This window comes from Serinus canaria, chromosome 15, assembly GCF_022539315.1.
Source record: "Serinus canaria isolate serCan28SL12 chromosome 15, serCan2020, whole genome shotgun sequence".
Lineage (NCBI taxonomy): Eukaryota > Metazoa > Chordata > Aves > Passeriformes > Fringillidae > Serinus > Serinus canaria.
Window position 1 is genome coordinate 7670697 of NC_066329.1, and position 18355 is coordinate 7689051.

An 18355-nucleotide genomic window follows, 5' to 3' on the forward strand; every position below is an offset into this window, starting at 1 on the left:
GGACACTATTATGATTCTGAACACTAGGTTTGATAACTCTGAACAACCAACAGGACTTCCTTATCTCTAGATCACAACCCAAATCCTTCATCAGTTTATCTTTTTAAGACAGTTTATGACTGCTTACAAAACAAAGTCACAGGAATTCTCAAAGCCATGGGCCTAACTCCCAATTTTGTTAGAGCTGCACAATTGTGATGACTTGCCAACGGTTGTGACTGATGTTAGAATAATGCAGAAATCACAATCTACCAAGTCTTAGATGATAAAATCGTCTTTTAAACTTTTTAATCCATCTCTGATCTGAAAATACCTCTGTACTTTGAGGATATTCACGAGGGCTTTGTCTGTGTTACTGTACTAGCACCCAGCAGGACTCTTGAAAAACTTCCTGCCTGGAAAATGTGTTTTACAAATAGGGCCCCTGAAAGGAACACAGATGGATCTATGCAAAACCTGGTACTTCTGTAAGAAGCCAAACAGGACATGTCAAGTGGCAGAGGAACAAATGGAGATGGTCACATCCAGGAAGGTGCACCAGCTAAAACCACTGAAGACAACACAGGTTTGGCCATCACTTACTGTCTTCATGAATCACTTAGCCTAAGAACCAGGAGCTCAGGAAAAGTCAAAGAAAAAAAATAAAAGAAACTAAAACAAAGATAAATAATCTAAGAGTTACCAGCTTGCAGTATATTTGGAGTGCCCACCCTTCCCAGTGATACCCTGGGTTTAGGCAGCATATGGAATATCCTCCCTGGCCAGGCCACTGATGGGAAACATCAGCAAGCTGCCAGGACTGAGATGAATGAAACTTAATGACAAATGGGGAAAAAGTCCAGACTATTGACTCTGGTTTCCTTCTGCCTTGTCCAGTTTGCCTGCACAGTGACAGTGCCTCAGCCCTGCTAGTGCTGCCCTCACTAATTAGATCTGCACGGCTAGAGTGGAACATATTAAGGTTAAGAAAAAAAATTACCCTCTGAACCCACTAGCACATATCCAGAGGAGCTATTCATTTAAACTTCAACTTAAATAGGTATTTATCTTTGTGCTCTGAAGTCCAATATACCTCATTTTCAATTTAACCTCTCCTCTTTCATGCTTTGTAGAAGTTGTGCAAGATCATTTATGCAGAGACTTAATATTTATAAAAAATTCAAGCAATTGGAAGAGCCAACATTTCAAAGGGTCAGCAATCAATGCACACAACCCCCACTGCCCTTCCAGCTGGAGAGACAGAGACACAAACTGCCAAGTGCATGTTAGGAGAGGTTCTGGATTTCACATCCCTGGCACGGAGAGAAGGGAAAGCTGCAAACAGGGGAGCACAGCTCAGACCCTCGGGCAATGTGAACTGTGAAAATATCTCCTCTGACTGCAAGCAGCTCACAGTCAGTCTCCAGCACTCTCTGGAGTCACTGGGGCAGCCTGCAAGGCAAAGCAGCTCTCAGGAGGAGGGGGCAGGTGGGAAGCTGTGGTGGGGAAATCCAGCATTCCAAGCTGGGAACAGCGATGGAGACCTGCCCTGCTCTTCTTCCCTGGAGCTCCACCTCAACATGCTGATCTGTGCCACCCTTCCCTTCCCTTCCCTTCCCTTCCCTTCCCTTCCCTTCCCTTCCCTTCCCTTCCCTTCCCTTCCCTTCCCTTCCCTTCCCTTCCCTTCCCTTCCCTTCCCTTCCCTTCCCTTCCCTTCCCTTCCCTTCCCTTCCCTCTCACCAGAGAGAGCACAGACCAGTGTGTCTCAGGCTGATGGACCTACCCTCCTACATTTTTTGATTTTAGGGTAAATCAGGGGTCCATCACCCAGAAATATCTTCCAAGAACAGAAAACAAAGCCTGCATATCTGGCAGGCTGCATTCTGCCCACGGGTGCAGTTGTAAAGTCACCACCTCTCATGTGCTAAGCAGCACAGAGTAACTCAAAGCCAAAGCCCAGCATGAAATCCCCACACAAACCTAACAAGGTACTCTCAAAACCTTCATTTTTCCAAGTTTGATTTTATAGCACTTTGACAGGGTCCAGAGACTGCCACCTGTACCCTTCATCCACCAACATCCACCATTTACATTATTCTGTAATCTGACATGCAGTTTATTAGCTTTATATTAGGTGTGTCCTGAAGGGAGTCTCAAAGTCAGATCCCTACTCCTAGCACGTGGAAGGTTAGAGTGGTTCTTTTTATAGCCTATCCCAGCCTCAGCAATATTGGAATATGCAATGGTCACAAAATGTCAACCTGCAACTCCTGTGTGCAATAGGAAGGTGTTATGCCTGGCTTTAGACACGGAACAGCTGTGAGCAAAGCACCTGAAATAACCTGCTGAAGGTCATATGTGGATCTAGAGATGACCCACACACCTTCTGCACCTCACTCGAGAAACCACCTTTCCTCCTGCTATGATCAAGGGGATTTTCATGTAGTATAAATCAGGGTGAAATATTTCTTTCCAGTGGAAAGACCCCAAAACTACAGGCACACATAAACATCAACTTTTAATCATTTCAAGAAGCCTTGCTTAGAGGTAATATTGTAGCCACTTACTTACAGTAGTAAGACATGGTATAAATATGCAATAGAACAAAATTACTTAATTAAGGAGGAAAGCAGCATATGAAATTGCGAGTGCCTGCCTCAAAATTAAAGATAAAACCATTTCAGCTTGACAAACAATACTAGAATTGTACTTTAGTAGAAGCTTTCTTAATTTCTTTGCATCCTCTCCTTCATTCCTTCTCCTTCCTATCGCACCCCAAATATCTTTTTCTGGGCTGATATCCCCAGAGGGCTGTAAACTCTCCTTGAAAGGCCAACAAAAAAATTGGAAAAAAAACAACATGAAATTTCAAATACAGATTGGAAATATGAATATGTAACAGCATTTCCTTTTCTTGTTTGGATTTACACTGAGTAGAAATCCATTCCCTTTCCTGAAGGGAGCCGAGCGAGCTCTCAGTGTCATGTGTGACAGCAATCATAAATTAATAAATGACAGTAAGCTTACAAAGCTTATATGCAACACTTTATCCTAAAGGTCTTTTCCAGTGTGAGTGGTTCTGTAAGTAAAGAAAAATTAAAGCAATATGCCCACTGTGTCTGAGCAATTGCCTGCCCCAAGAGCTGTCTCTGCCAGGGCCATGGCAGCTCTGGTGCTGCAGAGCGGTGTCAGAGCTGCTGGGCTCTTGTAGCCCAGAGCTTACTGAAGCTTTGCAGATGGGAGATAAGCAATACTTTGTATTTCACTCAGATGTAGATTATGAGCCAGGGAAAAGAAAGCTTAAAAGGTGAATGGCTTCTCTTGGCATTAGCTGCAATCTCTGTACAGTCTCCAAAGAAAGCCGACAGCGAGGTCAAGCTACAGTATGGGAATTCTATAGTCAATAAAAAGCCCTGTTTTTTAAGCTCTGAGTCAGAAAAATTCAATGTGGATGACCACTTATTGAAAAGGTCATCATCCAACAGAGAGAAAATTGCTAGAGCAACAAAGAGCCCAGAAGTATTGCCCAGTTTATAGAAACCACAGAGAAGGATGAATTCTAAATCTGTCTCCTCCTAGTATTAATCTAGTTTGCTTCCAAGGATCAATCTATTCAGTAGAAACCACATTGTGATGGTGCAATCAAGCTCCTTCTCCAAAATCTGAACTTGAACTACAAAAAACAAAACTGTTTTATGACTCCATGCTGACATTTACATATTTATTTAGTACTGAAAGCACAGCTCCAGCACTGCATTGACAACCAAGAAGGACAGATGGGGGTTCTTGTCCCAAGACAGCATTGGTTTTTTTTTTCAATTTTCCTCCGTGGAGCAACTTCACTTCAGCTATTCTCTGGGTGACTGCACTGTGTGTTGGCATTCTCAGGATGTTTACAGAAACAGAGCTGAGGAAGACCACTTAGAGATTTCCTGGGGCCCTGAGGATTTCCCTCTCTGGGAGGAGTTTCAAAGCACCTGGGTGTTGACTGTGCCCATGAGGCTGCACCTGCATTGCCAGAGAAACATTGATCCTAACACAGAACTAACCTTGCCCAGGCACTCTCCTACCAAGAACATCACAGCAACGCCTGAATAGGCTCCTCATGGATCCTGTAGCAGGACTTTCCATGCATTAAATGACTCACTGTGAAACAAAGCCAGCTCAACAAGTCTTGGAGCACCATGTCCCACTGCAGTGAAATAAAAACCTCTTGTACCTGCAGGCAGAGATCCCTCCCCCACAAGAAGAGCTTCCTGCAATTGCCTCCCTTTCTGATTCTCATTCTCAAACTAGTTATATCCTTCTGCTCCTCACTTGCTCACACTCGTGCTCCCAAAGCAAGGAATTTGCTTTGCTAATTAGTGCCATTAGGGAAGTAGGGGAACATGAAGCACAGATTAAAAAATTGTTCAGGCTGGGTTCTTAGCACTTCACCCTTGTGATACATCCGTGTTGTAAGCTCTGCACTGAACAGCACTTGACTCAGCCTCAGTTTGCAGCAGAGAGAAATTAATTGCAATCTAATAGGATTCAAATTGGTACAAGGGATGCCATCATTACGGGACAAGACAGAGTAAAAGCACAGTACATTAGCAGCCAGCAAACGGCCCTGGTCAATGCACTGGAACAGGCAACACCAGGCCTCAGACATGATGGATTGAGACCTCAATAATTGTAATTTATTAGCTGGTGCTGCTGAACTGGCACAAGGACCAGGTGGGAGCGGGCTGAACCCACGCGGTGTTGGCGGAAGGAACGACATTCCTTTTGCAAGGCCTTACTTGAAATCATTTTGCACCCAAGTGAAGATGTGTCACGGCTTAATTCAAGCAGCAGTTATGTGTACTGAAGGATGAAAGTGTAAATCAGCAGCAGACTGGGAAGCAGAAGGCTCCTGATATCAAATGTCAGTGGAGCTGCTCCCTTGCTTTGCAGCCTTTGACAAGTCACTTGAACCTCTGGTGCTTCAGTGAAGGCAGGTACAGCACTGGGTCAGGAGCAGGACTCCCATCACAGGCAACACTCATCCTCTGTGCTTGGATCTGGATAAACTGCACTCCTCCCCTCACTGTATTTACACTGCAGTTAGCACATGAGACTGGCCCGTGGATATTTAGAGGCACGTGTGACAAACAGGCTTTATGTAATGAATTATGGCTAAGCTGCAAGAGCAAACCTGACAGACACGCACATGCATCCACACTCACACAAAGCACAACTGTCCCCCTTCCACATGAGCAGCTCCAAGGGAACACAAATGAAGCAAAGCCAAGGTTGGGCTGTGACATGGATGAATGCACCCCAGATTTCCTTCCAGGTAGCACACATGAGGTAGCAGAGCCCAAGGCAGCCCAGGTGAACAAGCTGGGATCCCCATGGACCTGCATTCCTGCTCCTCCTCCTCTCTGCTGAAGCCTGTGCCACTGAATAGTCATTACTTGTTGCTAAATGAGGCAACCATTCCCATGCCCAGGAATGCCACACTCCCTGTGGATTTTGCTGGGCAGGCAGAATTTTAACAATTTGGAATATTTTGCAGTTAGTTTCAGCAAACAGAATGTAAGCCACCAACACCGGAGGTGCCAACACAACCCACCAGCAGCTGCTATTTCCCTCCCATCTTCTGGTAGGAAAAGTCTTTTGGATGCCAAACCCCCTGAAGCACAGATCTGCCACCCTCACACCCAGTTAGACCTTGACAACTCCTTTTGCCACTTCCCACCTGAGGTCAGGGAGGAAAGCAAAGGGCTCCTGCACTCACTGCAGGAGGAGCAGAAGACCACATGAGAGGTGGAGGTCTGGGTCTCTGAGCTAAGGGCAACACATAACCAAATTCTGAGAAGAATAAAATAAATGAATTAACACTGAATTGCAGATTTTTTTTTTCCCTTGGCAAGCCTGTTTAGCTCACTGCAATCAGCTCTATGTACATTTCATACTCTAAGTTCATAATCAAGGGGGCTATTTCAGAGCAGTAGATACATGAGCCCTATTTCAAGCTTCTTTAACTGGATCTATTCCTTCCTAAATCTACCCAAGAAGCCAGTTACCAAGGACAGAAAACCACAAAATTACACATTCAGTACTTCTAACTAGCTCTTCACCCTAGAAGACTTTTAGAGGGTATATAATTAAGAAAAATAAAATGGTTAGGCTTAAAAACTGGCTCAGCAAGTTTGCTATCAAGATCCTTGCCTGGGTTTGTACTGTGGAAACACCCTCAGCACTCACACCTAGTTCTCAATCATGAGATGATGATTAATACCAGCATTAGATCATCCTCAGCAACTGCCAGAGCTTTCTGCAAGGTTCTTGCTGGATTAAATCATTGAATGGTGCTCAGCACCTCTAAGCAAGCCCTTGAAACCTGATGCTGGCATCCATCCTGGGCACCTGACCTGGCACATTCATCTGGCATGATGCAGAAATCCTGACTTGGATGGAGTCACTTCTCTCATGTCCTCCATCTGAACCAGCTTGCTGTGCTCTGAGTCAGCTCTGAGCTGATGTGCCAGTGCTGCTTCCAAACCCAGACAAGTCTATGGATGATGAGGTTCCACAACTTAAGGCTGGTCCCTCACACCCTGCAAGACCCAGACTCCTACAGCTGTGACCTCCTCTCTGCCTCCTTCAGGTTGAAAATACAGTGATGTATTTTCCTGTATGGCAGTACAATAATCATCATGTCCCCTGCTACTTTTCTTCTGTGTATTGCAACCATTTAGAAAATGAAGTAAAAATTATTTTCTCCCCTTTACAGATCAGCAGCCACACAAAGGGTGGCTAAGCAATTAATCCTCTTGGCCAAGAATCAAGTAGCACAACTTGGTAGCAGAAATCCTTTAAACTCAACAACTTTACCAACTAGCATTACTGGCAAGAATAGGGCTTCTCCTCCTCTCCCAGACAGAGTTATTTTTTGAGGAGAACAAAGAGAAGGGGTTTTAAAATTATGTGTCTGCAGAGACTGGAAACATAAAAAAACCCAACTCAGATACCAAGTACCATCATGCTAGAGATCAAGATTCATATTCAATAAATAAATAAAAATAGCACAGAGAACTTAATTCCTTACAGAGTGACTACTAGGGTAAAGACACCATCTGACAGTGAAAAAGAATGTATCATTTGCTTGTTTTTTATTGTAACATATACAATTCAGCACTGGAAACAGCTCATTTTTTGGATAGGTAGAAAGAAAAGATTGACTTCTGCTGATTAAATCCTAATTCTGTCAGAACAAGCTCCAAGTCAACAAGTGTGTCAATACCTAAGTAGGAATTAACTAAGGGCTCCCATTTGTGTAGTTGTATGAACAGCCTTAGCTGCAGGAAGCAGTGAAAAAGCCCTTCAGCTTTTCAGCAGGTTGAGCAGATCCACCTGAGGCTGTGACAGCTCATCTCCACAGGTCCCTGAACAGCAGGACACACCTGATCAATGTGGCCACGTGGTGCTGAGGGCTGCAAAAATCCTCTCCTTTTCCACAGCCTGCCAATGAACACAGCTGAGGCAGTGCAAATTCCTGTAATTGCCTATATAAGTTACAGACACTCTGCTAAAATAAATAAATAATGACCATTAGGAAAACAAGCAGGTGATGCCACAGAAGGAAGCCTCTGGAATGATCAGAAATCCTATTTTGAGTCTCATTCATGGAGCACAACAAACATCTTAAAACAGCTTGTACACTTTATGTGCCTGGATTTATCAAAGTAGAAGATTTATTCCAGTGAAAGGTGCCAGAATATGAAATTAGAAATGAGAATACACTTGATCTGTGGGGTTTGTGCAAATGCTGAAGTGAACAAGGGGCACATTGCACCAACAGGTTACTGGGATTTAGGCTCTCAACCAACTGAATCCTTATGGGGGCAATTTCAGCCCCAGCCAGCCTGGACTTGGACACTTCCAGGGATGGGGCAGGCACAGCTCCTCTGGGCAGTCTGAGCCAGGGCCTCCCCACTCTCACAGGGAGGAAACTCCCAACAAAGTTTATCCTCTTCTGCACTTTTAATTGATAGGAAGAACACATAGATGTGTTCAGACTTCACAAGCACCAAGTCTCAAGCCACTGAAACACTCTCATAGAAAAATAATCATTTGTGATGACCAGCCATCATGGGACTGTAAATAAATTCCTGTTCTTCAAGTACACTGGCAGGTCAGTAAATGCTGAGATCCAGAGTGGTGGTAATTGTATAACTGGAGAAAAGTTAAGAAAAATATGCAATTCAAGCAGCTAAGACTTAAAAGCTGCAGCAATAAAAATGGGTTTTTGAAATCATCTTTACAAAGCTATGTGATAGCTGGATGAACACAAAGCACTATAAAGATAGCTAATTCTTAAAAAATATTCTTTCCCTGTTTCTTGGGTCAGTGAAACCTCTACTACCTACCAACACATCTGCTTTTGGCTCTGCCTTAGGCTCATGCCTATTTGAGGTGACCCAAGGTTATCAGACAACAATGCAGCTCCTACTAAATAACACACACACAAAAAAACCCCACCAACACCAACAAAAACCCCACCACAAAACTGTTGCTGTTTTGTTTTTTTCTCTGGGACAATGCAGACTTTATTACACCTGCTATTACAACATGCCTATAACAATGTTCTCTAACAAGCAGCCTTAAGGTCAAATATGTTCCTTGATCAATTTACCAGAGGTGCCTGGTGCTGCTGCTGTGGGTAGACTGTCTGGGGAAAAAAATAATCCCTTTATTCCTTTGCTTCACTACAAGGAAAAAAAAAAAGCTGTCACAAAGACATTTTTCTTCTCCCTCTGCTCTTGACAAGTCAGGTAAACAGGGAGGAAACACCCAGCTGTAAGAGACCAGCATTTGTACAGGAATATAAAACCACACTGTTTATTTACGGAGCTCCTCAAAGCAGCAGGATGATTCAGAACAAGGCCATGGGGATTTGGAAGATGTCTTAGCAAAACACCTGCAGTACTTTGCATGAGGACAAATAGAAGTCACTCTGGATGTGAGAGTGGTGTGGTCATCTCCTTACAGGAATTTACCAGTTCAGGACATTGCTACAGTCAAATAACTCTGACAAGCACCAGCACTAACTCACAGATGCTCTGAGCTGTGCAGTCATCACATGAACCCTCTCTCAGCTTTGTCAGTAAAGCTCTGACTGTTGGTCTGGTTTTGCTCAACACACCAGTATCAACCAATAAGCAATAAGTCTACCCAGAAAAGCAGATTTGACACTGGCAAGCTTGCTACAGAAATCACTTCAGGCTTGCATCAAGCAGCAGGAAAGGAGTTCATCTCGCTGGCCACAATGCTGAGTACCACTCTTACTCATGCCTGACTGCATGACTTGTGTTTCATATGCTGTGATTTATTTCTTTTCCCTCTGGGTGATGGTTTGAGTCACAGACTGGTGCCAGCATTAAGGAGAACCATCCCATTCAGCCCCCCAACCTGGAGTGAGCCTGGACTCCATGTGCCTCTGGTTATTTGTGGGTGATTCTAGGGATTGCTTTTGCTTGTTCCCATCACTCCTGAACAAACATGTTAATTCCTGCAAACAGCCCCTTTAAAAGACAGCCCCCTCAAAAGGAAAAAACCCTTTGCTAATGGCCAGTAATGGGTCTAAATACAGCCTGAGCTGTTCCTTACTCATGCATAACTTCATTGCTTCTATTCCCTTCACACCCTGCCCGGCTGGCATAATTTGCAGAAGGGTTTTAGCATGGACAATTGAAACACCCACATGCTGCCTGAACTAAAAAGCTTAATCCTGGAGCCCCTTTCTTCCTGTCTGATAGCTAAACGTGGCTTTTATTTTGATTACACCAGTCCCATCTGCACTGTCAGTTTCACCCCATGAACACTGAACTCCAACCATACCCCCACACAGATTAGGACAGCATCTCACCCACCACAGGTTTAAAACCTGGCAGAACTCCAACCATCACATTTCATATGGCCAGAATGGAAGTCCCCCTAACCAGCAGATTCCACATGCAGAAACCCCTAAGTCACCACCTGGTAATTAATTAACACACACCTTGGGGCACTCAGAATCAGGACAAAGGATGAGCAGGGGCCACAAAGAAAAGTTGGCAGGCTCTTCCAAGACCACACATTGCCATTTGGGTGCCATGCCCTGAAACAATTTTAATCCATCTTTCTCTTTAAGCAGAGACAGCTCTGCCACCGACGATGACACGACAGTGACAAAGGAGGGCTGAAATTCAGACCCAAATTGTTATTCCCCTCAGCTAGGCAGTTATGCACAAGAAACACTGCTTGTAAACACTTCTTTGTCAAACACTCAATTCCAAGCTGCTTTATGAACAAAATGAGGCAGTGGCAAGGAAAGGGAGAGACGAGAATGGGGAAGCAATCTCCAGTGGCTCCCAGCCATCACACCAGCACGGCCCAGGAGCATCCCAGGTGACACTGCCAGCCCCTCTGGCAGAGGGCATGGACACAACATGGGGAAAACACCAAATCCAGCTCTGCAGAATGGGGTTTGGGTTTTGAGGACCCCAGCTTTGTTCAGCTGTTATGGTTATTTCCTATGCAGTGAGGAAGGAATAACTGCTTTATTTTTATATTGTCGCTTTTTGCAGTCTGAACCAGGAAGGGAAGGAGCACATGTACAAATGTGGAACAAGTTCAAAGCCCTCAGTTCAGGCAACACTCTCAATATGACTCCTTCTGTCATCCCCATTTACACCTTTATCCACTGAAATTGCTCCACTGGAGCTAAAAAGTAACTGGAAACTAGAACATTCATTTTTTTCAGGTTAAAGCTGCAGATGTACTCCACAATGTCCAGCTGAGCTACCTTCAGCTTCCATCCTAAAAGGACTGAAGCTCTAACTCCAAAGAGATATTTCTGACTGACACTACAGCCAATAAATGTCATGTCAAGTTACACAATATTGCCCTATGACCACTTGAAAGTTTTGAGAACCACCAGAAAAACAAGTTCATGAGATCTAGTACCACTTTCCAGGAGGCTGCAATGATCCAGCAACACAGGGCTGCTCATCATGGCACTGTTACTCAGGCTGCCCTGGACAACACCCCCTACTTGATCCATCACCTCCTCACTGGATTCTTTTAGCAACATTATTCCAGTGGATAAGATTTCCCCTGGAAAGAGGTTTTTTTCCTTGGTTTTACTGTTCAGTTCAATGAGTCAAGCAGAGCTGTAAGAGGAAATATCAGAGAGCAAAGTGAAACCCATTGCTCATCTCCAACTTAACTGGCAATGGATCTGCAGATGAAGGAACAATCAAGCCTGTGCTCCTTTCCCTAGAGCTGAACTGAAATCCTTTAACCAGAAAAAAAGTGGAATGGGGAAGAAAAGGTGAAGATAAAAGATTTGGTTCTAAATGAAAAACCTGTACTCATTTACACAATTAACTTTAGACACCAACATTCAGAATCCAGCAGCTACCCAAAGAATACTTTGCTTTGTGATCTCAGTAATTCCAACTGCAGAAAAAAAGCAAAATTGAAAGCTACCAGAAAAAAAAAAAAGCCCCAACTTTTGCATATAACAAGAGCTTACAAGTATAATTCCTAAATTTATCACATGAAACCTTGCTAGAATTTTTTAAAAATAAAATAATTTAAAGGACCAACTTCAGAAAAATTTTAGAATCAACTTGGAGTGCTAATAGCTGGAAAAACCTACATACAGACACAACATATTTCACCTCTTGAGTTAAAAGATACACACCCAACTACACCTTAGGACTCTCCCAACCCCTAAGTTTGGAAGAGCTTTACATCTATGAAAAATCCCTGCTGGCTTTACTTAATTTTGATGTTTCTTTAAGACAAAACATTAGGGAAAATAGACTGATGCTGCCAAAACAATTGTGCAATGGCATTCACCTGAATAGCTACTAATAACCTTGCTGGAAGGAAAAATGCAAGTGCTTATTTTACCTAAGAGATGCCTTGGAACCAAAGATGTGCTCACTCAAGCTGGGTATGTTCTCAACAGCTCATGTAAACCATCCATCAGGCAGAAACATGAAAATTATCTCCCTTAAGAATCCAACCAGAAAGAGGCTGAGAGATGTGGGAAACACTGCCCAAGGCTGCAGTTTGGGAGGGAGAGGGACTGAGAGGTGGAACACAGCTCAGCCCTGAGAGGTGGAACACAGCTCAGCTCTCAGAGGTGGAACACAGCTCAGCCCTGAGAGGTGGAACACAGCTCAGCCCTGAGAGGTGGAACACAGCTCAGCCCTGAGAGGTGGAACACAGCTCAGCCCTGAGAGGTGGAACACAGCTCAGCTCTCAGAGGTGGAACACAGCTCAGCCCTGAGAGGTGGAGCACAGCTCAGCCCTGAGAGGTGGAACACAGCTCAGCTCTCAGAGGTGGAACACAGCTCAGCTCTCAGAGGTGGAACACAGCTCAGCCCTGAGAGGTGGAGCACAGCTCAGCTCTCAGAGGTGGAACACAGCTCAGCCCTGAGAGGTGGAACACAGCTCAGCTCTCAGAGGTGGAACACAGCTCAGCCCTGAGAGGTGGAGCACAGCTCAGCTCTCAGAGGTGGAACACAGCTCAGCTCTCAGAGGTGGAACACAGCTCAGCTCTCAGAGGCTCCCACAAGAAAAGCCAAGTCAGCTGGAGCAGTGCCACTGGATGACTTCAGGCAAGGACTGGCAGCTGCCAAAGCAATCCTGGCACACTGGGTACCCCAGCAGACTCCTGCAGAAGCTGAGATCCATGGCCAGCAGTCAGCAAGGACAAGTTCTGCATGAGGAAAGGAACAGTACCTCATGGAGAAGGTATTTATCCTGCCTCGACCACCTGTGACATTGGGATGTCATTTTGTTTGTTTGGAATCAGCTCAGCTTTAGACTGGTGTGGAGCAGATGGTTTAGTCATCACACTGATAAGTGTGCTAGGAGAAGAATATTGGCTGTCTGCATCAATTGTGCTTATTTCACACCAATAAAAATACCTGTGATCATCCCAAATATCACTGCAGACATGTGGTGTAAGCAGAGGCTACAATTAGGTGACAGATCCCAGCCTCTTCTGCTAAGTTAGCTAAAATATTGGGCAGCATGTTGATTCAGTGCTTGAATCAACATGAAGTAACCTTTTAGATGCTTCTTGTCCAAATCAGAAAAAGAACATCCAAAAAGACTGTGGCTCCTTCAGGGTCCCAGCTCCTCCTGCAGCATCCACACTGAACCTGGGAATAATGTCTCTACACATCTCACAGGACACCTGGAACATGTCCTGGCTCACAGCTATGAAGAGATGCACAATCAAAACCTCCAGCCAGGGCTCTGGATCTATTCAAACAGCCCACACTACTCCATTTCTCAACTTGTTAAAATCACAAGATCCAATAGAAATGCTTTTATCTTGGTACCTTCCCAGAAAAACCCCCACAAAATAAAACAAAGTCAGAGGAAGGAAGAAGGAAAAGAAAGAGGACTTAGTGCATAGTGTCAACCAATTATATTCAACAGAGAATAAGATACAAGTGGTTATAGCTTCCTGTAAATTACTTCATGTAATTAAATCCCCTTCTCTAAATTACAGACCATTTAGCTCTTCTTTTATAACAATGTAACCAATGACCACCAACAACCTTTTTTATAGCATCTAATGCCACATAAGTTGTTAGCAATGAAATTTCCTTTTTATTTCTCCCTTTCAAAAGAAGCTGCCGTAATGAGATTCATTCACAGCTACTTACAGGCTGTCAGTGGAGAAGAGAGGATTGCCTTGTTTCCCTTTATTCTGCTCTCTCTGAGGTTATATTTAAGCAAATGTGACCTAAAGTCCTTATCAGTCATCTCAACGCAGGCAGAGAAGTTAAAGGTGACCAGCAAGAGTTTTAAAACATGGAGCTCATAACTGGTGTGAGTCTCCACACACTCACAACATCACTTCCTAACACTGCACCAGCGTGGTTCATCTTCCTACCACCTGAATTTTCTGACATGTCTTAACTCTGAAACCACCAGGAACATCAGGTTTGCAAGCCCTTCTTGGTAGGGATGAGTCCTGCCTGGTGGGGGCTGCTTCCCCTGGATTGTCAGGAAATTCCTGACAGTGTGTAAGTGCAGTTCCAGAGCTCTGCCCAGCCACGCTGCACTGGGGCTGCAGCTCCTGCCTCTGCTGCCATGGGGAGCCCAGATGGAGACCCCTGCAGGCACTGCAGACAGCCCAGCACAGGCAGCACTGGGAGCACCCAGTGCTTTCATCACTGTGCTCTCCACATCTGCTCCAACACCTCCTGAAAGTGCCAGCAGCACCCTGCTGCTGCCCAGATGCTGGAAAGGGGAGAGGTGAGTGGGGACACAAAGGGATTGTGGAGCAGGGGAAAAGCAGGGACACAGAAAAAGCAGAAGGCAGTGCTGCAGGCAAAGCCTTGGGGTGTAGCTGTGAGCACAGCATGGTTGATGTGTAACAGCAGCAGTCTGATCCTTAAACACACAGCAGGGAGCACAGTGCACTCACTGCATCCCCATCCCCACAGCCCCCCAGGCCCTGCCTGCTCTGACACCCAGCAACAAATCCCCACTCAAGAAAAGCCCGTGGCAGTGAAATGCTGGCCAGGTGAGCCCTGCCCAACCCAGCACAGGCAGCTGAGCCTCTCTGGCAGAGTCAGGAGAGCTCTGTGAAAGCAGAGACAAGTGGGGCCCATGGAACAGCCACACTGGCAAGGGAGGGTCAGCTACAGAAGGAGAACCTACTGGTCCAAGTGTTTCACTGTTCAGTGAAAAAGTCAAAGCCACATTCTCTTATGTATCACACTTCCAGCAGCCAAAACATGCTTTACATCACTGTTCAGAAAATAATATTTGCAGGGTAGTAAAACCCAGCATATGCTTCTGTTTCATTCTTCAGCATTAGTCTAAAAAGAATTGGACACCCCACAATTCTAATGAGCATGATCTCTTCAATTTATGTTTCCCTACCAGAACTGCAGAGGGTTTTGAAATACATTTTTTCTGGCTTAAGCAAAGGCTGCCTCCTGTCACAGTTCCCAGAGGGTTTATGGCACTGTTTTGCACTACTCCTGAAGCAGTGTGTTACAGAAATCTGTTATGGAAACTGTGCTCCAGCTCTCCAAAGGTGGCTGCAATCCCATGATGAAGTTACCTGTGCCACAGCTATAATGCAGACTTTAATGGTCTAGTGTTGGTACAGCATTTTAAACAAACTACACACACTGCAAAGTTCTCCCTCTGCTGCAGAGCGGGCTCTGCAGCCACTTCAAGAATCTTGATGAATTCTTGGATAAATTTAGCAAAAACAACAGCACTTCTCTGTAATAGCAGGGTTTCATTTGGGAAATAAACATCCACTTTTTATTTACAAAGGATTTTTCCTCCTCCTGCCACTGCTGTGCTATGCCCACTGCTTCCCTCCACTCTGATCCAAAAAACAGAATACCAAGTGCCTAACCAGGACTTAAAGCAGATTTTTAAATTAGTTCCTGACAGTGCAAACAGATTGCTATTGATTGAAATGAGGCTGATTTCAGGCCTTGGATTAGCAAACCTAATGCCTGGATGCCGTGCTGCCCATTTCAGTGCTTTGCACCGTTGCTCCCCAGTGGTTTCCCAGGCAGCTGTGGAGCCTCTGCAGCCGCAGATTAGCGTCAGAGAGCAGGGCAGGGCCATCTGTGGCTGCTCAGCCCCACCAAGGGCTCTTCCCAAACCTCCGGGGCCAAGACCCTGCCCTACACCCTCAGCAGGAGCTTTGGAGCCAGCCAGGCTGTGCAGCAGCTCAGGAGGGAGCTGGTGTTTGGGAAGGCTTTGCTGGAGCACCACAGCACCAGGGACCTCCAGCCATGACCACTGTGGATGGAGCAGAGCACTGGGGGCAGCCACAGCCTGGTTTTCCTGTCCAGACAGCCTGGCCAAAGGCTGGGACAGAGGCTGCACACAGGTAATGGCACTGCCTTATCAGCCCTGCTCTCCCAGCTTCAAAAAAAATCGGTGCAAGAGCTTTCATGTCCAAATTGTACAGTCCTGTACTTACAAAGGTAGAAATGCATCCTGCTTTTAAGCAACGTTTTACTGATTAAAAGAAAACGGACTTTTTCCCTCTTGCTTTGTTGTTTAGTTTCAAAGACGGTTTAAATAACAATATCTGCTAACAAAAAAAGGGTAACATCAATTAGAAACAAAAAGAAACTAGTTTGTATCATTTCAGTGTTCAAAAGCAGTGAAAGGCAAACACCAAAGCAGCACACACCAAACCAAACCAATCCCCAAAACCCACATTAAAGGCAACCTTTCTTTTTCTTATTTTTTTTTCCCCTGCAAGCTGACTGCCTAGAATTCACTGGGTTTTAGTAGCTGAGACATTGAAGGTAACAGAATAAGTTACTCTTATATTTAGACCCTCTTAGACACAATTCAGCTTCCAAATGCTGCATTATTAAGCCACGGAAGAACAGGCATATCTATGTCCTCTGGCTAAAGACAAAGACTCCAAAGGTTATTTTTCAGACTCACTCTCCTATGTGGCTGCTGAACCTCAGCTAAGAAAGGGACATTTCAGCCTCTGAACTGTGCACCACTAAGCACACACTGCCTCCAGCCCACCATGGGCTTCACATCCAAGCATGATAAACACTATTTACCATTATCTGAAAAACACAAGTACAACTCCAGCAGCTACACAGTCCTATTGCCAGCACCAGCAGTATGATGCCAAGGGAAATTTTCCACAGTATTTCATTATCCAGATGAGTTTCTAGACTGTTTGTCTCCATCTTGGGAAAGGCCCACACCACCATGCACAAATGGGGCCAAGGGTACGTAAATGGTTTGAAAAGGAGATATCAATTTTCACCTAGACATCAGAAGAAACAACGTGCATCCTGGGTGGAAAAACTGACTTAGTGTATCACCTTTAGCTCAGCTCAGCAGTAACCCAGAGCACAGCCCTCCTGGGGGGCAGGGAGGGTGTTATATCCCTTAATGAATGTTGGATAACGAGATGATGAGCATCACAGAGAAACCACATGAATAGGTAATCAAACTTGTTAATGCAATTTAGCAGTTCCAGTCCAGCAAGAGCCACGGCAACAGGATCCATTAATCACCAGCAGCACTCAGCAGTTTGGGGAGGGCTGGGCAGGGAATGAGGCTGGGGAATTAGCTGAGCCTTCCCTCCCTCCAGGAAGCTCTGCTCAAGTCTCAGAGATGTCACGCCTCCGGAGCAACAGGACCGTGTTAACTCCCCTGCCCTCTCCTCCCAGGCTCCAAACCCAGCAGGCTATTTATGAGCACTAAATACTGCACCACCCTGCTCTCCTCAGCTTCTCTGAGACTCTCCCTCATCTCGGGTGATTTAAACAGTGGGTGAGAAAAGGAAGGAGGAGGTGTAAGACACTAATCTTCGTGACAAATGACTATCTGCAGAACACTGTGTTATTACAGCAGCATTTAACAGCTAAATATATTCAACACACCATGATGCTCCCAAGCTGACTAAACAGAGAGCTTGAGCTTAAACTAACTGGAAATAACAGCAAATCTTTCCTATTAGCCCCAACTCTTTTCAGAAGGTGGTGATTGTACAGAAAGGGCGACGTGTCCTAAAGGCCAGAAAAAAAGGGGAAAAAACCAAAACCCCAATTGTTCTACATCCATGGTGCTCAGACCTTCAGAGGAATAAGCAACTCCAAAAATGAAACCAGAAGAGAGAGGAAAAGCTCAGCTCAGGCTAATCCAAGACTGCCTCAAAGTTCAAAGAGTGACTCTCCAAGAGCTAGAAGAACAACACAGGACACACAAGGGAGCACGGGAACTAAGGGGTTTCATCATACATGTACCTCTTACTTAATCTAATCAAATTATACTTCCAACCCTTTAAATGCCTCCAGGGGGGTGACAGGCTGCTCTCCCTCACCAGAAATGTCTGCAGTGTGGTGGGGATTCCTTTCCCCCAGCCACTGGGGGACACTTTGGACACTGCCTTTTGCAAAGGCAATGAACTCAACTTGAAGGAATGTTCCTGTGTTGGAGGCAGTCCCAGCCTTTCAGAGAGGCTGGATTTACTGCAGGCCACTCTGGCTACACCAGACTACACCACAGGTCTGAACACCTTCTCACTCCTTGGCACACCTGATCCTGGTGATTGCAAGAGCTTTTGTTGATCCCCATTGCAGAACAGCAGTTTGCAGTCAGCACCTTTCCCTGTGTACACGTGTTGACAGCAGCCCCAAACTCTGACAAATCTTGGACTAAAGGACCATTTGAAATGCCTTTTTCTCCCTCTGCTTAGTTACAGCAAGAGATAAATGTGTTTGAATGATTTTTATACACAGTTGGGAGTAATAGGCTGGAAAGGACAGATTGGTTCTTGCAGCCCTCTCCCCATAGCCTGAGGTACAGAACAACC

At 45.1% G+C, this 18355-nt stretch overlaps 1 protein-coding gene and 1 long non-coding RNA gene across 24 annotated transcripts in view; one reads left to right on the forward strand and one right to left on the reverse strand.

The window, feature by feature from the left end:
- FBRSL1 (fibrosin like 1) overlaps positions 1–18355 on the reverse strand; it is a 505293-nt gene that overhangs the window by 348482 nt on the left and 138456 nt on the right. The gene's annotated exons all lie outside the window — the stretch shown is intronic.
- On the forward strand, positions 12085–12566 carry LOC127060205 (uncharacterized). 4 transcript variants are annotated; one of them, XR_007778940.1, is made up of 3 exons: positions 12085–12145; positions 12321–12370; positions 12496–12566. It is a non-coding gene; the product is annotated as an uncharacterized LOC127060205 (long non-coding RNA). The 4 variants fall into 4 exon arrangements; XR_007778939.1 differs by having other exon boundaries at positions 12446–12548; XR_007778942.1 differs by lacking the exon at positions 12085–12145 and adding an exon at positions 12246–12270.